The sequence below is a fragment of the Helicoverpa zea genome, chromosome 6, assembly GCF_022581195.2.
Source record: "Helicoverpa zea isolate HzStark_Cry1AcR chromosome 6, ilHelZeax1.1, whole genome shotgun sequence".
In the NCBI taxonomy this organism is placed as follows: Eukaryota; Metazoa; Arthropoda; class Insecta; order Lepidoptera; family Noctuidae; genus Helicoverpa; species Helicoverpa zea.
Window position 1 is genome coordinate 9,197,577 of NC_061457.1, and position 25,781 is coordinate 9,223,357.

Sequence of the window (25,781 nt, forward strand, 5' to 3'; positions counted from 1 at the left end):
ACTCAATTCTATGATATCCCTTTGTCATAAAGTGGGATATGTCAATAGAAAGCATGTAAAGAACTTTTTGACCAAGTTTTCGACTCCCACAATCTTAGCCACTTTAGTAAATCGTCACAATACTAGGCCAGGTAAAGTCGTAATGCATTTCGAAAGATTGAAGGAGAATACGTAGAATTCCACCGACAATGATACGACAAAAAATAGTGTGACAAAGTTCATAGACTCCTCTCCCGTCTCATAAAGGATTAGGGCCCTCGCAGCGGGAAGCGGTAAGTGGAGGTGGTCCTTATCTGAGTCTGTTTCAACAGCGCAGTCGACGGCGTAGTGGGGTCCTCGCGCGCCACCACTTCGCGCTCCAACGCGACTCACGCAAGCCGCGCCCGCGCAACACGACCGCTACACACAAACGAGCCTTTTTCGATATTCAAATTTTAAAAATGTATTCGAATGAAGTGAGGTGAATCGATGAAAACTGTTCAGTGAATTGATAATAAGGTGAAAAAAAAAATATACAAGTGTTTTGGAACATATTTTAGTGAAGGATTTATTTTTGTTAAGGAGCAACCCTCTACAAATCCAAGGTAATTTTCGTTGTTTTATTATTTTAGTTGTTTATCCGTTCGTGTGTTGCGGCAACAGCAACGGTGTCGAGGCGACTTATTGCATATTGCAGTTTCGTTACGGCTACCTATTTACAACATACGTCGTCGGAATGTCCGGTTGTAGACAAACTTTCTCGCGGGTGTTTCGCGAACCGTTTTCATATCATAACAAACATTCCTATGGTAGCATATAGGACACTTTAAAACCACCCAATTAATACCGAGAGAGTGTTTTAAAGCTTATATAGTGATTAATGAGTAATAAAACAGTCTTGAAAAACGATTAATGAAAACCTTGCAAAATAAAATTAATCGAATGTATTAAGGATTATTGCAACTGCGTTTAATGAATTTCTTAGCCTTTACATATGCTTGATTATATTCAAAGAATTATGTCGATAAATTACTTAAATACGCTTAAATAATTGTCAATTTGTTACGTGTGCTGACACGCTTTCTTGAAAGTATAATAAGATTTTTACAACAAATAAGTTATATGGACTGTTGAACAAGTAAATTGAGTCCCTTTGTGTAGTGTCACCTACTCTAGGGTAAAGGCGGGATAGATGCCGCAGTGGGATAGATGCCCCATTTTTAAAAAACCTAACTTCCCATGCTCGCGATTAAGAAACAACCGTTTAACTAGAAGCCACAAGCACCCCGCACCTAAATTAGCCACGCGCCATCGAGGGATGAGGTCGCGTTTCGCTCGTGTGTGAATTCATCTCCGCGGCGAACTTACAGCGAGCGTAAAATTTTTAAAGGTGAGTATTTGCTGTTGTATAACTTTATAAGTAGATATTAATTCCATCAATTTTTTTATTACGTATGTATATTGTTTCATGAAGTATACATTTTGATGTAAATAGTTGCTCTATTGTATTTATTTATTTAAAAAAATACTAGGGTATCTAACCCTGTCAAAAAGGATAGTTGCCCTGATTTTTTACGGTATAGGTGCCCCTAGGGGCATCTATCCCTCCATACACCACGTGTACCCTGAATGTATTATAAGTGCTTTGAATATATATTTTTCATGTGTTTATGTATAGGTATTTACACTTTTTATTGATTACGAATGATTTACAGTTCAAACAGTGAAGATGAAGACAATTCACTTAAGAACAAAGTTAAGGAATAGAAAACTAAAGGTTTGCCGGTGAAGAAGACTAAAAGAGATGGGCAGGATGAGCCTAAAGATACAAATAAAAATAACTGCATATAATGCTTTGAAAACTATGAATAAACAAAGTCTAAATCCGACTGGATTCAATGTGTAATGTGTCAGTGCTCGTTACATGAAACCTCTATACTTTTCAGAAATTTTTGCTCGAGATGTAGAAAACTTAAAGCACTGTCCGGTTAAATATTATGATGCTAAGTATATTGTGTTATTTTAGTTTTTAAGAAAGAATGATTTTTATGATTTTGCATGTTGAAACTAAATAATTAATATTTTATAATAAGTGTTTCAAATATAAAATACATTATTTTTGTTGAAAAAATACTTTTAGAATATTATTGTGTTAATTTTAATTAATCTGATAATGAATATAAAAAGATTTTAAAAACTGCAAAATACTTTTCATTTCAAATAAATTAAAGTCAAAAAATATATAAATATTATTAATTTAATATACTTAAACAGTATGAAGGGCATCTATCCCGCACCGTAGGCATCTATCCTCGCTAGTATTTTCAAGGTGGGGCAACTATCCATAGGGGTAGGCATCTATCCCCAAAAATTGAGGTCTACAAAAAGCTAAAATCTGCAAAACGTGTAGTATATAGGTCCAAAAAGACAAATCACAAATAAACATAAAGGATTAAACTAGTTACATTCATAGGTGTTATTAATGTAGAACCAATATTTATTAAATTATAAGCATATTTCAAAAAGTGGGGCATCTATCCCGCCTTTACCCTACGCTTATTTCATAAGTAGGGTGCTTCTGTGCAATTTTATTTTCTCATAAGTGTTTATTCCATCTTTTATGTAAGTAACTAGTTCAATGTGGTATTTTTTAAATTTGTCCCTAATTTAGAATAATTCAATAAGTAGTCAAGTAAGTTTTATAAAAACCTAAATAATGAAAATCACTGCTACACGCTACAGAATTTTCATCCTTATATCTACATACCGGCCGCATACCTAGAGATTAGCATAGAAAGCTATAGAAAAAAAAAAACAATTAATTGTTCTCTTTTTTAATTTAATCACACAATGAAGGTGAGTAATGTGTGGGAGAAAAGAAACTATATTGGTTTCATAAATCATCTCATAATGACGTTCTATTACCGACATTTTCTCAGGTTTTCCATAATAGACGGCTAGGAAAAGTTTCACTGATTTTCTAACGCGCATCCTTATGAGACAGAAATATACCTCTAGATATTTCCACTATAAGTGAAGTGAGATTTCAATAACTTTTTACGTAAGTTATTCAAATCTTAGAGCTGTAGAAAAAATAATGTGCCTGTCTCCACGAGCGGCCATACTTGAAATGAAGCTAATGCACTCTGCCAAAAAACCAACTACATAATCTTATTTTTAATGCTATTTAAACAAGTGCAGAAAAAGTGCAGAATCTAGGATTTTAAAAAACTTTACTTACGCTCTACTGATTTCAGCAAAAACTTTGCAATAATGTTTTTGAAGATTTCTTTTTAAAATATTTTATTTTCTTTACATTTTTATTCCGACTTTTTAAACCGACTTCCCAAAAAAAGTTCGCATATATATTTTTTGAAACACTAAAAAAAAAAGTTTTCGCTAAATTCAACTTCATATAGAGCAACTTCTAGACTGTTTTTATTCCTTTAGAAGATTCCAGTCTATTTCAACATACCGACTACATGCATACCTACGTAATAGACACTTGATATGAAACCTGAGATCTCAATACGTGGTTCTATCCCATCAGTTAGATAATAAAGAAAGTAGGTGATATCAAGTCTGATCCGTGAGAACCAATGGTAACAAAAACAATTGAAGAAGGCACTGTTCCACATTTGAAAGTCTTGTTTTTTTTTTATTATAATATTCTTCATTTACATTTTACATCGAAAATATTATATTATTTATGATCACAGGGAATCTAAATAAACTTGTAAAGCATGCTGTGTGCTTCGTGATTGACTACGACACTTTTTACAACTTTTTAATGTATGTATCATGTTATAAAGTTTACATTATAATAAAGATTTATTTATATTAAAAAAAATACAATATAATTTGGTAACACTCATAACTAAATTGAAACTTTCTCTTAGCCTAAAATGTTAAGAACAGCTTTTAACCGAAGATATTTTAGTCAAGGCAAGGTCATGAAAACTATGACATAGTTAAAAACAATGCTAAATGACCGTAAACTGAGACTGTTAAGGACACTAAAAGCCGAGTTAATAGAATGACTCAAACTGAAAACTACGACATATTATTTTGTTAATTTTAGCAGTCCTCATTAATCGCTAATTTTCATCGCTAATTGCCGATTTGCGGATGCCCAAATTTTAATTACCAACTTTTAATTCACAATATTACAATTACTAAAGGCAATTATGCAAAGCATACAATAATTACGAGGCCTTAATGCTTGATAAGTTAGTGACATACTGCTTCTATTCCTAGAATTATATTAATTTCTTTAATTATTCAAAAAACCCCGTTGTATAATAATGAAAGTCGCTAATTTAACCTGAAGTACTCATTTATTAAAGAAGTATGACTTTATTTAAAAGTGTTTAGTTATTTTCATAAGTTGCAAGAAAGTCGATTAAATTAAGTAGCAATATTAATAACAATATCAATAAATAGGGGTCCATATCGAATCTAGAATTTACACGAGGGAAGTCCGTATCTTGAGCCATAAAAATAATCATCCCTTGGACATCTATTCTTATTTGACAGGTACCTGTTGAACAAAAGATTTTTTTGTAAAACATTTAAGGGTAAGATAGCACGTGTTTACCTGCAAAGTCAAAAAAGGCCACTATAAGGAGTATTTTTTTGCTAACCCATCGATGCCTTTTCCCTGTGCACAAAGGAGTCCAAAGTCCGAAAAGTTTTGACTTTGCGTTATAAACATTTGTAGCTCTTTGTGCGTATTTCACGTTGGAAAGATTTACATAAGAATAGTACAAAATATGGGTGACTGATTAGCAAGGCGTGCTAAAACTGAATATGCAGGGTGCCAAAAGCAAATACTTAAAAATATATATATGTCATAGCCACTAGACATAGTCACTTACCTACAGTCTCTTTCGAACGTTCCCGTTTCAATTATGAATTAATAGTGACGTCTGCTTGTCCATACTTGTCTATGGAATCCGTAGAATTTTGAACTCTATTTCATAGTGCAGTTATTTTGGTGGTAAAGCACCTTGAATTAAATAGTTTAACTTGGGTAATTTTTGTCCATTGTCTTTATTCCGGAATACATGTCATCATGACGTTAGCTGACGTCTATTTTTTATGGATCCTAAAATTGAATGGAAACTGCATGTTTCAGCCTCATTTTGTCTGGGATTTAGCACTATCAAACTGCGGTAAGACTACAAAATTTTGTATTTTAGTAAGAGTAAGATTCAGCCTCTACAGTATTTTGATACGAATGATGGTGGTTATTATATGTAATGTCGTAATACTTTTTCAAATATTTAATGTATTTCGTTAAAAAAAAAACATGTTTTTTGTTACATCCTTTTTCACGTTACTAATGGCTTAAAAGCTTAACAAAATGACATTTAATGACATTCGTGACTATTTCATTAGCAAGAGTCTATGTTCCGAAGCCTATAGCAATGTTTTTGTTCCACCTGACCGACTCATGGTAATTTTGGCTGGTGTTGATGAAGCATGAAATTCGGCATCTAAAACATCTTGTGTGACTTGTTGAAACGAATTGTGTACACCGTACACTCCTTTAGGTGAACAGAGAATACAGCCGTCACGTGGTTTCTTTAAACTTTACTCTGTTTGAAAAGAGACGGTGCAATACGGACAGAGTTTGATAGATCGTAACTTCTGATAAAGAGTTTCCTAGCGAAATCAAACCATCGAACCTACTACACATTTTTATCAGCGAAATATTATATATAACATATAACAACTAAACGCAACCAAATATGATGCAATTTTAAGTAAATTCACATAAAGCAAGGTCAGGGTCAACAGAACATAAATTTCTGTTTTCTTTAATCTTACTAAGGAAGCAGAATCATCACAAACATCTTTTAAATAGAAACTACAATCAAAACAAGATCAGAAATGCTAAACAATTGCTAGACACTGGAAAACAAAATGTCAACCGATACCGACCAGTTCTTAATTTTAATAGCTATAACGTAACAATACGAATACGTAGAGATACCATAAAGGTTTGTAATGTCCCATACAATTAATGGAACAATACATCAACATCGGTGCCCGGGTCACGTAGTCTTGCATAAATTCTGATTGGTTAGTTAAGAACACGCACACCTGTTTCGAAAACGTTAACTTCGCGAATCAAGGTTGGTGTTGTGAATTCAGAGAGATCGCCTCCGATTCTTACCGAATGTTTGGAGCATCTGTAGAGAGAATAAAAACTCCTTTTTAGGTAAAGACGGCTCCAATTTTTTTGCTCTGTCCAGTGTGTCCACTGTCCATCCCGCTTTTTTTTTAGCTGAGATTTTTTTGCCTAAAGAATAACCTACACAACTTTGTAAAGAAGCAAGTTTTATCTGCAGTTTGAAATTATAAGACAAGTGTGATTGTTCTTATACCATTTGAAACACCTACTTTGACAACTTAACAGCTGAATAATTTTACGGTTCTGCAAACTACAAAGTTGACGAAATGTAATCAAATAACTCTAAAACTCGATAGGGTTTACTTAGAGAAAAGAAGGTGCAACGGTGGCTCAGATTTTGATATTTGAGTATCATGTAATAGAATGAGCCTGTCAACCAGGAAGACATGGTGGTCGAACGTCTATAATTGCCATACTTACGAAAAGAATCAATTACTGAATATCTCGATTGCCTGTTAATTAATACCCAATACATATTTTATTTAATATTCTGATTAAAAAAATGATAAATCTTACATTAATTACTGCAAATGAAATAAAATTCACAGACGTGTATTTAAAATGCAGTTTACTTTGTCCATCGTTATGCAATTTCGTAAAAGTGAATGAACTTTGCAACGGCCTTTGCAGTGGGCGTCAAGTAACTTCGATCTTTGCATACCTACATGTAAAATAAGCTGCAAGTTTGTGTGCATAACAAGTAAAAGTATTATAACACAGCATTTAAATCTTTAAACCAATCAGATTGATTCTCTTTGACCTCGCATTTCTCTTTCGCTAAAATGATTGTAGCATAACATTTGTATAATATCTGTTAAATACTTAAGTTAACTCTTCTGTTACTTCATAAAAGCAAAATTTTGAATACTACGTAAGAATGACCTAGATTACAGTACCTATCATGTTGCCAGATATTAAAGGAAAAGATGACTTTCTTCCTTACAAACACTAAGGATAAGTAAGTTATAGATAGTTCAACTCAGATTTGCGCGCGGCCCTATGTGTGCGTCGGCTTGTAAATATACAACTTTCATTCGTGTGACAGTGACGTCGTCCGAGCATGACGTGTTCTTATCGCTTTTTGTTATGGGTACAGTCGTTTACGAAAATGTCTAGTTCTTCACGGAGAAAATGTTTAAGGAGTCAGGTAGCGTTTCAAAAAATGAAACAACATTCAAAGCTTTTTATTATTACATTTTACAGTTTTTCATTATTTTCTCATAAGTTTTTTCAAATTGACGTTGACAGTATCTAAGAAATAAATGAGGTGAAATATCTAAGATGAATTAAATACTCCTTACATATTTTCTAGATCTCGGGGTACGCGGACAATAAATAAAAGTGTGGACTAAGAATGTAAAAAGACGTATAATCTAGTATAATAAAGTAAACAAAATGTGTGGGGAATTTTAAAAAATAATATTGCTTCGCATAATGTCGACCAAAATAAGACGGAAATAATGAAACTCATAAATGAACGTTTAAGTCATATTGATGAAGGGATGTTGGGTAATACTTGTCGACATGTACAAAAGAAAAAAGAAAAATACTATAGACATTTTGACATGGAGTCAAAATTTATAATTTACCTCGGTGAGAGTAGCGAATCCGAAAATTCATCATTTGATTTTTCAAGTAGCGATTCAGAATCATTATAAATAAATAAACATTAAATTACGTAATAACTGTTTTTCTTTAAACAGCCGTAACCCCTAAATAACTGTATTTGTACCCGACTGTACCTCTTGTCACGCACACAAAGTCACTGTGTATGTACAAGGGTTACCCACACATAAGGCCGCGCGCAAGACTGAGTTGAACTTACTATAACCTTACGGATTTATGGTACAGTACAAACATTTTGCATACATAGTAAAATTTTCCTGTTATGAAATGTTTACTGCAATGTATGATTAAACTCGAATGAACTTTAAATTCATTGTCACCTCTACCTAAAATTTACATCCATAATTATAAATCTCTTACCTACATGATATTTGGCACATTATCCTTAATTGACCATTCTCTTCATACAAAACTTACATTTCTCTGCTACAACCTCGCAACAAATATCAAGTTATACAAATAAGCAATACCTGGCAGGTAACATTTTAAAAGACTAGTTTATTTGCAACATAGTGAACGTTCAAATTGCTTAATAAATAGCGAAATAAGATCACAATGTCCGTCTGCTCACAGTATTTATTTGATCGTTCGTGCGAAAAGACTGGCAGCCATTAAATAAGACGAATATTTTCTTCTAGATTTTTACTGCGTTTGAACTTCGAACTCCGAAATGAAAACTGGAAAAACCTCATTGGCTTAAAACCTTATTTCTGAACAGCCATTGTCTTTTTTTTCAAGATTTTACTGTCGGAGACGGTTTAGATTTTTTAGATATGGATATATTTGATCACTCCTATTTTTCATTACCTATCTTTAATGATGTTAGAAACGAGCCTAAGCTAGATGAATGGGATTATATGGGAAGGTTTTGTTAATACATAATGTCTAGTTTCCTTATTAAAATTTGCTGCAAAATTTCTAGTTCAAAGTATGTACCAGGCTGAGATATTCCTTAAAGTCTACCATAAAAATCAACCCTAGCCTAGTTTCGGGTTATTGTCTATCTGTTAATAATTTGCTTATTATGAATTTCAACGAATTTTCCTTTAACGGTATCTCCACAAACCTTAATTCTGGTTTTATTGAAAATCATACATGAAGTGAATGTTCTCAGAACCCTTTTATTTGCGAGTAACGGGCTTGTGATTCCGTTTTGTATCAATGTTAATTCAATCAGTACGGTATTTCGGGGAAAAAACTTTTTGCATCGCGAACTTTTTTCCATAACTGCATGACTTGTGTTTATTTCCCATTCATTGGTGGTTCATTATTAAATATATATTTTTCATTCATTTGCCTTGATATTGTGAATTGTTGAAATAGCTCAGCATTTATGTATTATTATTGATTAATTAATTTGACGTTGTAGAATAGGAAATTTTATTCGCCATCATGTCAGGAATAAGAATACAATTATAAAAATAAGAGAGAATGCATAAAAGAAATTATGCATTTAATATCACACGAATTTCAATTCGCACGCGTGCGCAAGGATCCTATTCTTTTCTTAAGATGGCAATCTTCAGTATGTTAAAACACCCTGAAATATCAAAGAATAACTCGCAACGCTTTGACTGAAATGTTTAAAAGGGTATGTTTCTAAACGGGTGGTATTTTATGAAGATTCGCGGGCAAAACCCAAGTAAAATATAACGTTAATACAAATACCTGTGAATACGTAGAGCTGTACGCTCTAATATATAATATATCTATAATAATGCGTACTGTTCCGTTTTGTTAACGTATAAGTGCCGTACTTGCTTCGTCAAAATACGTGTAACTCATACCGTTAGGTAATAACGCAGTAATTATGTAACACTATTGTTTTTGTTTTAAATCCGGATCTGCAGTCGCATCCCAGACTGCATTGTTTGATGTAGTTTTTATTTTAAGCATGTATTGTGTAAGATGTCTCGTTTTATAGGAATTCAAAAATTAAGGTTACATTGTGTGAGATGGCGGCGAAATATTTCCTGAATTTTAAGATACTTACATTATTTTTTTATACATTAGGTATTTATTTTAAAAGGAACCCATGTATTTGAGCTTCGTTGGAAGTAGGTAAAGTACTTTTTTACAATCTTTATTCATCACGTGTGTATACCTTGTTTAGTACCTACGCTTCTGCTTCAAATGTGTATTTCTTCCTTCCTCCTTATCCTTCTCCGTGTGATAGGAGGCCTGTGCCCAGCAGTGGGACGATAAAAAGGCTGTAACAGTAATAGTGTATTTCTTGAACTTATTTTGAAGACTTAAAACTCTGATCAATTTAGTACAAATGTACTTAAATATAACTTATAAAAAGAACACGATATGCGATACGATACATCTATGTATAGGTATAGAAGAGGAGACAAATATGCAGACATTAGATATTAAATATCGATAAAATTCATAAGACACGAGTTCAAGGTCAACCCTTACGTTTATGAATTTTAATGAGACATCAATTTATAAGAAGCTGATTTGCATTTAGGCTTAGTAAAAAAAATACACGAGTCTTTAGTAAGGTACTGTCAATGTAAAGTCCCCGAAAAAACTCGATAAAACTCGAAGTAATAAATTCTTACAAGGTTTACATTATGTTTTATGGAGATGACAGTTTTATATAAAGATTAATAAAATAATAAAACCTCCTTTTTTTATTAATGGCTCTTGTGAACAGAAGTGACACTTAGTCATTTTCGCTGACTTGAAAAATTTGCAATCATTTTATAATGACGCGGAAAGCTTAAGTACCTCCTGTCATATCCGTATAGCACCTGTGTTAATACATATACTGTATTACCTTTAATTCGTTGCCACTTATAAAAAAAAAACTGATAGGTACCTTCTATTAACATCTATAAAATAATTATACATATGGTGAGTTGTTGGATAGCACAGGCTCAAAATCATGAAATTCAAAAGTTCGTAAGTGCCTACTCGTATAGTCATTTACATGACTATGTACATGGAAACATAACATAGATCTATCGTATTTAAAGTAAATGATTTCATCTAATCAAAACAAATAATAATTAACTCCAATAGTAAATTTTAAAAAAGGTTTAAATGTAAATAATCAACATTCAGCAAGGCCATACAATAATCTGCACCGATGTACTTTGTAAACTGAAATAATTCCGGCCAATCGATTTGATCTCGAAAACGTGCCGATTTCGCCTCAACTCGATTGCTCGTATTTATTCGATAAATAAGGACGACTGGTGACATTACTGCGTAATCGATATTTATTGAAGGTAAACAGGACACTGCACTATGGTACCATGAAGTATGATACTATGGTTAACACTACCCATTGATATCCGCACCTACTTCCTTACTATGAATGCGAAAGTGAGTTTGTTAAAGCTCTAACGGCAAAACGGCTGGATTGATTGAAATGACATTTGTTGTGAAGATGGTTGGGGATTGTAGTGATGATTGTCTGCTTTTTACTAGTCGCTGGAAGTTGTGCCAAGATGCAAAGGTGATATCGAAGGAAGCTATATAGCTACAGTAAATACGGAAGCTCAAAACTGTAGGAAGCAATTAATGCGCCTTAAGTTTTCATATAAACTTGTAATTAATTGTCAACAGTCGTTGGTTAGTGCTCCCCGAAGGGCAACGCCTTTCGGTATTTTGACGTCATAATTATAAACAAAAAAGCTTCGTAAAAGTCTCGGAATAAAGTTCGATGCCTAGTTTCCATGACCTTTAGTTAAGACTATTTAATATAATGGAGTCACTTTCACTCTTTTCTATAATTATGTCTTAATGCCATTATTTGCAGAAGGTCGCTCTTTAAGAAATGTTAAAATTGTAATTCATATACATTACATAAACTACAAAGGAAACAACTGAAAGGACAAAATCAATCGTTTCTGGGAAAAAAATCATGAAAGTAATTTCACACATTCTACGTTCGAATTTTTGCATTCAAACGTATTCATTTATTTTGTTCATTTGTCGTTTTGGCATCTACAATAATAACCGCAAAAATACCCCATAGCTATGTACCATTGAGGTAAATATCATGGTACAATTTCACGCTTGCTTACTTTCCGATCGTAGTCGGATAAACATGCGATGTCGATCCGAAACAATGACAGATCTAGATAACCGATCAATGTAGGTTCGAACAATCAGTTTTTTTTCATAAAACACGCCATATTTTACATGCAATCAAAATAAAACTATGAATGTTTCGGCTACGCATATGTTATTGAGAGCAATTGCCATGGCGGATATGTTAGAACGGTTATTTTTACCGATATTGTCGATATCAGACGTAAACTCAAAAATAACATAAGTGTTTGAAGAAAATACATGCTTTTTGGAATATCATTATTGAAAATGATTTCCCAATCAGTCTTGGAAAACCTAAGAAAAAGGTCCGCGATTCAACCTTTACAAACTTTCAGAAATTAGTGTACCACTAACGATTTAGTTTTTTGAATCATTTGTTTTTATTCATTATATATAGATAATACGAATAAGTAGTTTTTTTTATTCAAAAGTATTTGTTTATCTATTAACTTAATACACAACAACATTATTGAAGGCTTTTCCGTTATCAAAAGTCCTTCATCGGTAACGTTAAATTATTCATCTTTTAGAATACTTTGTGGAATAATAATATAACCAGAATTAAGAATAAAGGTGTTGACTGACCTGTATCATTGTACATTGTGTAATATGTTACGTAGTAAACATTCGTAGAGCAAGTACTGCCGTCTACTTATAACATAGGGCATATGCAAGTCAGTGTTTACCTTTATATGGACTTCGACCAAAGGTCCTTGACTTTTACAAAATAAGAGCAGTTTTATTTAAGTTCTTTTTGTTGTTATTTATTTATGTTGTAGCATGAAAATTTTAGATACTCAGGTGTATTGAACAATTCTGAGATTTTATTAAAATTGGTGTACATTGTGTAATATGTTACGTAGTAAACATTCGTAGAGCAAGTACTGCCGTCTACTTATAACATAGGGCATATGCAAGTCAGTGTTTACCTTTATATGGACTTCGACCAAAGGTCCTTGACTTTTACAAAATAAGAGCAGTTTTATTTAAGTTCTTTTTGTTGTTATTTATTTATGTTGTAGCATGAAAATTTTAGATACTCAGGTGTATTGAACAATTCTGAGATTTTATTAAAATTGGTATACTTGCAGAATAAAGCTGTACATATAAAATCGTTGCCTATTCGTATCCTATTTAACGTTTCTTATAATAAGTGTAAATATTAGTTCCAATTAATATAAACGGCGAATGTTCGATTTATTAACAATCCATAAACTTCATGTAAAGTCAAGGTCTCTTAAGCTGTACTTAATAGCTTTATCAGATGGAATTTTAAAACAGTTAACGACTATACCCTACAAATCACATTCAATGATGAATTGGTAATACTCAAGTTAGCCTCCGAGGATAGTAATGTTCATTGAAACGACCCATAAGATGATTATCATTTAAATTCTTGTACTTAAGTGGTATAAATGATGGTTTACAGGTAAATATGATTACTTCAATGATTTATTCAAGTCACATATGAATATTTTCAATAGAACGGAAAATAAAAAAGAACGTTGCTGAGCAAAGGCCACTTCAAGAGAGGGTTTTATTATATTTATTTTCCTTTAGTTCAAACACTTTCTGAAAGACTACTTAAAAGTATTTAATATAGGCTTTGAAAAATAAACAAAGCATTCTGTCTTGAATATTCTTAAAATCTTTGTAGCTTCAATAAAAGAGTACCAGCCAAATTGCATAAAGATTGATGACCTGTGCCAAATTTATAGCCTCCTCTATAAATATTTATCAATATACTAGTAGGCAGAATGTACTCAAAACAATTTGGCATTCAAGTGATGCTTCTATCGTAAATTATGTAATCATTGGCGGCTTCAAATGCAAATAATCCTATATTATAATTATACTGTCTAGTCAGTAACTTAAGTTTCGTAAAAACCTAGTTAACTGTACCTGCTGCCTTGTGTATGTTCATACAACTGAAACAGATGAACTACGAAACGCTATGATTTCAGAATGTCGCTGTCGATGGACTTTTATATTGAGTCCGAACTTAATTGTTATAAGATACACGGTGTATGAGTACAGTCAATTTCAGGTCAGTGGTAGTTTTATAGAAAAACGTACTTATTACTATTGAGTTAAGGTGCATAACCATGACACCACTGATGTGCGGTCTACCGTACCTATAAAATTATTACTTCTTTTGTTTTTAATATCTCAATTAACACGTATGCAGTCGCGGTAGTTCACTAGTATTGTAACAAAGGTCGACGAGTGATCGGCGTAGCATATGATCGATTTCCTGAAAAATTACGCGAATTAATTTGGCGTGTAAATTGCTCAACATTATAGCTAAAGTATAGATGATTCAACTGATTTAGTGAGCAATTATTTCTAGTTTTTCTACATAGATCGAATGTGTGCTAGAACTGAAGCGAATATAATCGATTTGTTTCAAAAATCGTGCAGAATGATGATAGAATAATATTTAGATCATTTGGTACTTCCTAGGCTTCGCACCTGTTGTGATACAACATAGACATAACTTGAGTATTATTTAAAGTAACTACCAGTAACTTATGAGGGAAAACTCTAGATACAATATGCTGAAATCTTTATAGAAGGTACACCTGACTCCTTGACAGACTTTGATATTAAAGGTATATCATTATAAATATTTAAATTACTTATAAACATAACCAATTACAGAAATTGAACGTAAAATATTGAATACTAGGTAATTTATGATCAAAAGCCTGTATTGCATACATGAGATAAGATTAATTAAGAACTTGCTAGAAGTTGGTACTAAATAGCTTATGCCCTTTTCAGTAAAACCTGTCTTCTCAAGAGATCAAGTTATCTTGATCTCCCAAGTTTAAGTTACCACTTGATTGAACCGATTAACTTACAAATTCAGAAACTTGTTTATTTCTATTTCGCAAGCTTGGCAAACGGACATCTAGACGTGACTGTGTGTCAAGCCAAATTCAAGTAAAGATTAGATTATCACATTACAAAGTTTCCAAGAAAAAAAAAGTATGAAATTGGGGTCAGTTACATTAAAATATGTACCTGACAATATTAATGTCATGATGCTACTCAATTTTATATTTATTGAAAATAAAATTTGTAATATCTTATTGCTTCATTAATAATTTCAGTTTCACGCTTAAGCAATTAAAAAAAGATTTTCTGCCAACTTAAAATTAGTAAAAAATCACAAAACTCGTAATTGATTCTGACCCCTTAAAAATGCTGCAGGATTATTCGAAAGAGCATCCGCGGCCTAGCAGGAACATGGTGGGTTTTAGAAAGTAAGAATCTGACACTCCCTTACGGTGCACCCACAGCAAGACTTTGATGATTTTCCACCGCAAAAAGCTCAAATAACAGAACGTGAAACTTTAAGTAATTCTCATTTTAATCACAATTTACTATGTCGGAGAAATAATACATTGTGGTTACCGTGTTTAAAGTGAGCGATTAGCGACCAAGCGGTGTTCAGTTACATCACAATATTGCAGTGTCGGCGACGGTGTCGACCGCGCTTGCGACACCGCTTATTAACCCTCCCGCCGACAATATCTTCCTGGACTACACTAATACAGGGCCGAATCTGGGGCCCTAAGATTATAGGGTCTTGAAAAATTCTATAATCGAAGTGCGATGTGCTCTGTATGCTTTAAGGATTAGGAAAGTAATCGAGACTTAGATGCAAGTACTTAGTTGAAAATTCGAAAAAGTTTTGTGGTATCATTGCCGATAGATTGTTTTATTTAGAAAACGAGAAAATCCAATAATCACACATTATGTATTTGGGGAGCATAAAAGGCTGGATAATGCCTACAATGTAATTTATTTTACCTGAAGTCGTTATTGCCAATTGGGCACCAGACACCTGACAGCGTAGCCAAGACAAATTTCTCACCGCAAGTGACATCGTTGTGTTAATTAGTCACAGAGATATGAACGCTTTTGTAAGACAAAAATACCAGTAAAGTATAACAGAGGAGCGGCTAGCTGTCTCATTGTTTTTGTGTAAACTGTTTGGTAAAATGTCTTGACAAATTTAATGGTACTTTTGAAATATGAAGTTGCAATTTTGAGCATAGTTTTTAAGTCTTGGGGGAAAATGGTTAACATTTCAGGTCAAGATCAACTTTGAGTATTAAATATGCAATTTTGAAAGGCATTTTGTACAGTTCTGTTAATATTCTCAAAATATGGCACTTGTTATGAAGAAAATGAACGGAAATAGAACGTAGTTTGGCGTAGTGGTAAGTAACAAGCGGAAACGCTCGGTGGATCGAATGTGCTGTAACCAGAGTTATCGCAACGCTGCTGTTGCAATCGACGGCACACATAACCGATGGCCGTAAGCTTCACATTCTGCAATGAAAGGCATCTGCCAGATTACACATAAATTATTTATAAATAATACAGCAGCCGATGAAATAGACTGGTATGCAAAAAGGCGATGACTTTCAAAAGATTTTTTTGCGCAACGAAATATACGTTTTAGTAAGACGCACTCCGAGATAACGACGGAACTGCAAATGGTTCAAATCATTATAGTTATTTTATTAACAACAATTGGAACTCGAGTGTGGTATTATTATGGAGACTAGAAAATGCCGCGACAAAACAAAGAAAGGTACAAATAACATACATAACTGAGGTTATCTTACATAACGTATTACGAACAATGGACACAAATTCTCTAAAGTTCGGGTCACCACGTCTTCTTGGAAATCGCGTGCGCCGGTCGTAGGTCAGACAGGACGACTTTCATTGTGGGCGTAGAAATTACAATTTACATGGACAAAGGCTAATAATTGTTAATTGTGTAAACGGTGGACCAAATTATGAATTAAGGAACGTTTGAATACGAACGTAGTTGGTGCATTCACACTACACGCATGACTTAGTCGAAACCCGACGTCTTTGTCCGGTATTTCAATTGAACACGTGCCATTCTAGAACTTTGCTACTTTCATAAAAACATTGATAACATCCAATAAATACTTTCATAACGTGATTAGTTTGTGTGAAGTACATAATAATTTAGACATATTGTACATACATCGAGGATAGAAAGCGACTGCATGCATGCGATGAAGCGCGCGTCGACACGCGACGGCGCGAGCGCATCGCTCTATCGCATCGCGATTAAGAATAATTGCAGCGAAACAAACAAAGCACAATCATCGTATGTCAGATGTAAACTAACGAACATCGCTAGAGACAATAGAGTTTCTAAAGCAACATCGTTATTGACACAAATAATGAGATCTCGTTTGGACATTGTAAACACCTTAAAAATATTAGTCAATATCAATTAAAATGTGAAAGCACGATACTGTTCAATTATTTGCGTTAATTAGAGCTGCTTTTATGAAAGTTAACAGAAAGTAACCACGATTATTAATCCGGTTACCCATTCAAGTACCCTGTAAGTAGGCGCCTATTCAAGATCATTCAAACCAGACGTACTGGATACTGCAACCACTTGGAGAACATGACGTTCATTTTGAATATGAGGAGGAAAGACGTTAAAATTTTGTAAAGGAAATTCGAATAAAAAATAATGACTTCCATATTTAGAAAAGGACATGGCAACGTGGCTAGCGGAGCATAACAATAGTCTACAATTAGTGTTACGGAAGCGTTTGGTGGATGAGGAAAGCCCATCACTGCGGAGCCTCGAGGCAACCTCGTGTGCTCCATTTGCCTCGAGTCAGACACGACCCAGCCTTCGAGGCGGCCTCGTTCCATTGACTGTGCCGTCATTAGAAAATTTAGGTGTCGATGTCGCTGTAAAAGGCACGAAAGTAAATAGTTCAACAAAACGCCGCATGCTAAAAAAGATAATTGCAAAGCGCTCTCGTTGTATAAAAACTGATCAGTTTTAATGAATTTGCTTCTACTAAATAACTTTGGTTTTGCGTTTGCGTAATATAATGAAGTACTCACGTTGAATAATTGGATCACTTTGTATCTATTAAAGCGTGAGATTAAGCAATAAAGAATCAATATTATTGGGTTTTTAGAGCTTTGAGGCTGTGACCTTCCACATAACTATCTCTGTCTAATGGTAGGTAACGACAGTGCAATACTTAACTGCCGCAGATTACCTGTTCAGTGCCCTTGCGCATGCAATATTGTAACTTCTGTCTAAATCCTTCATGATACAAGGCCGAAATTAAAACTTATGCTTGATATAGGATGTGCGTGAGTTGCGTGAAAATTACGGGTATGTTTTTCGTTTATTAACAGTTTTAGCAGTCGTAATTTTTTGACTGAATTGATATTTCTGAGACCACGTAGTGGTAATTAATGTTATTTATCAGTGCCATGTGAACATTATTATTGGAACCCTGACTCTTAATTCCCTCACGTAAAGGATGAACTTTGTAACATGTAAAGTATTATGTAAAATTATAATACATCTTTGCATGAAGAATGTATAAAATGTGGTTTCTTGCGTGTTCTGCGTGGCACCGTTGTGTGACAAGAATCATGTACTTAACAGATTACTTTAAGCAATAATTGAAAATTTAATAATTTTCACATTATGAAACATGCTGTCGAGGGGCGTAACGTGACCCAAAAACAAGACTTTTGATATGACATTATGTGTTCAATAAGTACCTTTTGTATGTAATTTGCTCGTTACCATTTTGAGAAATAACGTTTCATATTTTTAATCTACTTTAAGGTAAGGAATAATTTAGCGTCATAGGCTCTTTAAGATTTGTAAATATATCTTCAAATCCCGACGTGCCAGAGCCAGTCTTTTTTTTAACAACATCAAAAATCATCAAATGACTCCTCCCGCTGTGGGTTAGCAGCGGTAAGGGAGTGTCAGATACTTACTGACTAAAAACTGTCGTGTTCTGTGGTAGGCCTTTTATGTACCAGGGCCGCGGTAATCTTTCGAACAGCCTGCCAGAGCAAGTCTGTGTTCTAGAATTCTAAGAAATTATATGTGTTACCTTGGTGACAAAAAAAATTGTAGACCACTACAATTATCATTCGCAGTTAAACCAAAATTATGATTAAACCGTTAGTTACATCGCAACAGCAAGTTAGTTAATATTGCGTGCGTATAATACGCGTTAAGACAGCCCCGGCCGGTCGGTAGGAACGAGGTAACACCGCAGATGACACTATGACCCTAATCTTACATAATTTAGTTATTAAACCTGTTAGGCATATTATTTTATTACTTAGCTTCTTTGCTGGGCAATCAACTGTGTGGTGCTGAGATTTTTTACATTAACACAAACATTAACCGTCTTACCACAAAAACTTTTTAACGTCAGTTTAAGACTTGTCTAAAAAAATGTCAAATTATGACGTTGACATATGGTTCATTTTGCAGCCAAAATTTTATTAGACAAGCGTAAAACAGGGTTTAAAGTTTTTGTAGTAAGGCCCTATTTGTTTAATGTAAATACAAGAGAATAAATGTTAAAACTAAATTATAACATATTAAATAATGTAGTTAAAAATACAGATGCGAATTTATTAAAATTGCTCGTTTCAGGGGTTTGTTTTCAACTATGCGTCTCTAATCGAATTATTGAGTTTGAAAATGTTCTCTTCATGCAAAATTAAATCTACTAGGTATTTGCTTGACTCCGTAACAATAATTTATGTAAAAGATTACTATGTAGTACTAGCTGTTTACCGCGGTTTCACCCACGTTCCGAGTGAATTTCTTCTGTACCGGATGAAATATAGTCTATGTTACCCGGCAGTAGTCTACCTTCCTAAAAGTGAAAGAATAGTATCAGAGACTTTAAGGGTGGTATCAAATAAATATTTACTGTTTATTATATTCGTTAAAGTACGAGTATAGAGGTATGTATTATCCTGATGCTTATACGATACCTATAAATGGGTTATGAAACATATGTACTAAAAGTTAACATTGTTTATGTAGCTACTGGGTCTGTGTAATGATGTGTCAATATGTTTATTTACTCACGCTAAGATTTGTTTAACCTCAATACTCGAATCAATACCGTTTAGTAATTAACAATAGCATTAAATTATGCACCTACTAAGTGCTAAGTTCTTAATTGTTTGTTGGAAAAATTAACAACTCGTCGAAACATTTGTATTGGATTTTACGATAATGTACTAATATGTACTTGCAATTTTGTAATATATAGGTAGCTTTGTACCTTCATAAGTACGACTAATGGAATAAAAACTAAATGTACAATACTTACAGTGAAAAAAATATTCTTGAAAACAGTAGCCGTGCAGTGTAGTGTGCAGTGCAGTGCAAAAACTAAAATAAATTTCACTGTTTTTATAGTTTAAAATAGGTTAATTATTCTATGATTCTTATTTTATCCTACAACTCAAATGAAACTAGATTACGAATTGTAGGTATTCTATTATTAGCTATTATATTCTAAAAATATTTTATAGCATCAATAAGAATCCAAATATGTACCAATTTACAGTTTATCCTTGATATATGCAAATCGTTATGTCTAGCATTAAATGCTTATACATCCTTTAATTAGGTCAATAACCTCGACAACTTCTACTTTTTATTTACAAGGCCGTTCTCATTTTGCCTTAGTTTTTTGTTAAGTATAGGTAGAAGCTAGAGATAGATAAGATTATAGTACAAAATTATTGGAGCTAATATTAATGATATCTGCCATAATCCATAATGCCTGTGTTGTAAAATTTATTTTTCTTTCGGCCAAACATTTCGCATAACGTTTAATCGGTTAAACATAGTTTAGGTTGTAACTTTACGAAGAAATCTGTTGTAAAGGAAAAACCCGAGAATTTGTAAACTGAGCAAATGAAAATCGTATAACAAAACAAAAGTATGTTATCACACAGTATCGCAATAGAAAAACAAAAATAACTACATTTATGATTTTACAACTGTTTCGCAACTCCGTAAGAAATTCGTAATTGCGAAAGTGTCGCCACCAAGTTTTATAGTCTGCGATTATTTCAACCTGTGTCAAGGTTTAGTGATCTGACAATGACTTCTAACTCGTAATTAATCAAACTTTACGCTGAAAAAATGCTAAAATAATGCCTGAAATCATAAATCCATTTGGAGAGGGGTCAAGATTGCAGAAAATTGGAGACAATATTAAAAGGTCAAGAAGTCCTCACCGGCTATTAGGTTCAATGTCGAAAATGTAGACAAAGGCAGGACTTTATCATGATGTAAGCCTTATAATAATAAAATAATATATTCTACCTTGTATGTGGATAATAGGTGGTATATTTTTCATGTACGTGATCTAATTTTTCTCTCTACACGTGAAGTAATTTGTAGAAAGTCCACAGACTTGAGCGTCACCATGAATCTCGTGTTTCAGAAAGGTATCGAGAGTTTCTTTACATTATTGTTAATTGATTTGAAATGATTATTTAGGGAAAGCAATTCATTTTTACCATTTATTTTTCAGACATACAACTTAATTTTGCTAAACAGAGATTTGTAGGCGTCCAATGAAAACATCCTATTTTATGCCAAGTTCCAACCATAAAAATGGTGGAATAAAACTCATATCCAATTTGAGGAAAAAATAATTGAAATATTGTCAGTTATCTATCAGACAGTAGTGCGTTAAGAAATCAATTTCGACGGATTGAAAATCGTTTTGTAACAGCGCTAGCCGTCAAATTGGCGAATTGTGTAATCGTATCTATGCAGTCTAGAATAATATAGCGTCAAGTGTATTGAGCAGATCAGCAGACCTTAAAAATAAATAATAAAAGAATATCTCTCTATCTTTGACATATTACTATTATCACTCTTAAAATCCTTTTCCTAATCTTCTGTTTTGTAAAATTTGCACTTTATAATCACGGAAAACATACTGAAAACAACTGGCCCCAAATACTTAGAAAAAGAATCGAAACTAATTTAGAAGTAATTGCAAATAGAAACACTAAACATGCATGATAAAACATACATATTATTTTTCTAAGCTTAATAGATGTTTTGATGAAAAGATTTTGCTACCAAGCGCGTGAGCCACATTCGAAGCGCAAATTGCAATGTATTGTATATTCTGTACGTATGTCTTCCAATGTATTTGAATGTTGTACTAAACTACAATGTTTATAGAAGGATAAACAAACAGGACAATCAGTGTGCTGCCAATCAGTGGACACGTGACGTAAAATGCCGTTGACCGCACTTTCACAAACGACGGCAATCTACTTGTATTAGTGCTTGCAAATATGTTTTTACTTAATACTTAGTAATTATTAAAGAGGTGAAAAGTTTTCCGTGATTGCATGTGAGATGTAAGTATTTGTAATATGAAAGAAATTGACAACCTGTAGCTTTGACTGTACGAGTTAGAGTTTGTTGACATTTCAGCATACTTATGTATGAGTGAGTATAGATGACACGAAAAAGCGTGTTACAGACTTACAACAATAACAAGCAAACTGAATTATTTCAGATTCAATAAAATCTAAATAATACACATTAAAAAAGAAGATGCACAGTTTTACGTCATTCATCATCATCAGCCTATCGCTGTCCACTACTGGACGTAGCCAAGTGCACGCCACTGAGATCGATTTTCGGCTTCTCGCATCCAGCTCCTGTCAGCCGTCATTACCTTTTCCTCTATAAGTAAACTATCTTTAAAATGCCATTTCATCGCAGCTTGCACCCTTTCATAACACATCAGTCATTTCTAATTACGGTGCAGCATTCCTATTATGCAAACTGTCTCCATGGTAGGTAGGTATAGGTACCTAAAATATGATAATTTCTATTTCTAATAACTCATTAAAGTGAACTCATTAGTAAAGTATGCCGTGTTATACGTCAGTGAACCGAAGAAATGTTTTTACGAGATACTCGTGTTGCCGTTATATTATCAAAATATTTTCTCATATTGATTCAATATTTATACCTCATTTGGATAAAGTCTGAGAATATAAACTTGGAAGATTATATTCACATGGTAATTACTGTAAACCGTTTAATTGATTCTAGTTTTGTTTAGATACACTAGCTTCTGCCAGCGGTTTCACCCGCATCCCGTGGGAGCTTTTGCGCGAACCCGGATAGAAAAGTAGCCCATGACCTTCCTCAATAATAGGTTATCTAACACTGAAAAAACTTTTCAAATCGTCCTGAGATTAGCCCTTTCAAATAAACAAACTCGTCAGGTTTATAATATTGGTACCTATAGATTGAATGCTGTTCAAATCCTGCTTTTTTAACGGTAGTTGCTCCAGATTTGTAAAAATATCGTCGCTTATAATTCGACAATGTACTTGGTATACGTGAAGCATAGGATATTTATCTTTCAAAATTCAATAGCCAGACGAACGGACACAAATTAGACTAAACAATCGTTCTTAATGAAGACAGATCGACATACATTAAGCTTCATCTGTTCACTTTTATGTTACGACTATATTATTGCCTGTCCGTTTTATTAAGTTTTACGCTATATAAGTGAAAGGTAGGTCCGTACGCTCGGTCAAGGAGGTCCACACGATGTTCTACATACATACTTATCAGATTTATGCTTTTTAATCAGATACAGCGTAATTATCGTTTGGATTCATGTTTGAGGAAAATATTGAAGGAAAATGTATGATTAATTGTAGGTTTTTGCTAATTAATTTATTTAAGATTTTCTTGGATTATTTTGCGATTAACTGACATGATACATTCTAGCGTTGCTTTACGTAGAAGAATTGATATATTTTTATTCAATTGGTTTCAATCTTTTTAAGAACAGACGTTAGCTGAAAAACTAGTAGGCACTTTATTTATAGGATAGGATAACAATTTCAGGTCAAGTTCGTTATATAGAACCTTTAATGCAGTGGTTCTTAACCGGTGGTCCGCGGACCACTGGTGGTCCCTGGAGGCATTCCAAGTGGTCCGCGAAGCTTAGCTTTGACGACGTTGCTATACGTTATCTAACTTAATTTTTATCGACTTGTAATTGCGAGCGGGGGTTTTCGCATGGACGTACATGTATCGGGTGTGTCGTACCTAGTCCCCCCATTCATGAAAATGTATGTTTGGGCTACATTTTACGTAATTTTGGTTTTGAGTCTTAAAAAAGAATTAAAATTTCACGCTCGCTTCGCTCGCGTATTCAGAAACCGTATGCCCTTACCTTTGCATTTGTCAACAAACAAAAAGTTAAGTACGTTTGGGCTAAATTTTACGTAATATTTGGTTGAAGGCCGATAAAAATTTCGCGCTCGCTTCGCTCGCGTATTCAGAAACTATATACATATTTTGCCATTTGTCAACAAACAAAAAGTTAAGTACGTTTGGGCTAAATTTTACGTAATATTTGGTTTAAGTCCGATAAATTTTCGCGCTTGCTTCGCTCGCGTATTCAGAAACTATATGCCCTTATTTTTGCATTTGTCAACAAACAAAAAGTTAAGTACGTTTGGGCTACATTTTACGTAATATTTGGTTTAAGTCCGATAAATTTTGCGCGCTCGCTTCGCTCGCGTATTCAGAAACTATATGCCCTTATTTTTGCATTTGTCAACAAATAAAAAGTTAAGTACGTTTGGGCTACATTTTACGTAATATTTGGTTTAAGTCCAATAAAAATTTCGCGCTCGCTTCGCTCGCGCATTGGAAACTACATAGGCAAGTTTTTCTTTAATTGTATTTGCACACAACTGCCGACATGCGTTTAGCTTTGAGTAGAACTGACCCAAAAATTCAGATATTTTTTTGATACATAATAAAGAAATGAGTGCTACTTTAGGTAAACCGATGAGGTGGTCCCCGGCAAGACAAACTTTAGTAAAGTGGTCCCTCATGTCAAAAAGGTTAAGAACCACTGCTTTAATGAATTGAGAAGAATCTATTACTTCTTAGAGCCTAGCTATTATAAAAATCTAAACTAAGGTAAGGTCGACGGGTAAGGCCGTATCTAATTGCCTAACTACCTCAGTTTATACGATCTAGATTGAAAAGAAGATAAATATTTCAAGATATGTAAATGGGTATTAAGAACATTTATTGATTGACATCTGAAGTAAGATTATGAGAGCGAAAGTAAGTTTATTTAACTTTGTAATTCAGTTACATGTTTAACGAAGAAAAGACATGGCTGCTTGAAATGTTGAACTTATGAGACTATGCTAGACAGAGAAGTATGGAAAAACATGATGTGCCGTCATCAAAGAAAGATGCTAATTCGTGATCAAACTTCAACCAAGTTTGATCACGAATTAGTATTACATGATATATAGAGTAATAATAATGAACCCCTAATGAAAAAAAAGTCGTGGTGGCCTAGTGGGCAAAGAACCACCTCTCGAGTATGAGGGCGCGGGTTCGATTCCAGGTCAGGCAAGTACCAATGCAACTTTTCTAAGTTTGTATACATGTACTTTCTAAGTATATCTTAGACACCAATGACTGTGTTTCGGATGGCGCGTTAAACTGTAGGTCCCGGCTGTCATTGAACATCCTTGGCAGTCGTTACGGGTGGTCAGAAGCCAGTAAGTCTGACACCAGTCTAACCAAGGGGTATCGGGTTGCCCGGGTAACTGGGTTAAGGGGGTCAGATAGGGAGTCGCTCCTTGTAAAACACTGGTACTCAGCTACATTCGGTTAGACTGGAAACCGACCCCAACATAGTTTGGGAAAAAGGCTCGGAAGAAGAAGAAGAATAATGAACCCCTATTTTGTCAAACAAAAACAAAAAACTTTTATTATTAACTTAAGATAACCAACTCTACCTATATCTACTATGTTCTATGACAACTGGCTATGAATGGCCGAAGAAAAACCGCAATCATCAGTACCGCTGACTGCAAAATCACTGACCATAAAAGATCATCATTATAAGATACTTCTGATACTGTTTCCATCTCTAGCAAAAAACTTCTTGTACGTTGTTATTTGCCTAAATTGAATTTCTTTACTCAAACTGAGCGC

The 25,781-nt window shown here is 33.8% G+C and overlaps 1 protein-coding gene across 1 annotated transcript in view; it reads left to right on the top strand.

Moving 5' to 3' along the window:
• The first annotated feature begins 354 nt into the window (after nt 1-354).
• The window catches only part of LOC124630926 (patched domain-containing protein 3), a 38,307-nt gene continuing 12,880 nt past the window's right edge, over nt 355-25,781 (top strand). Inside the window, exon 1 of the mRNA XM_047164969.1 lies at nt 355-584. The gene's annotated coding sequence lies outside the window, so the exon portion shown is untranslated. The remainder of the gene's footprint in view (nt 585-25,781) is intronic.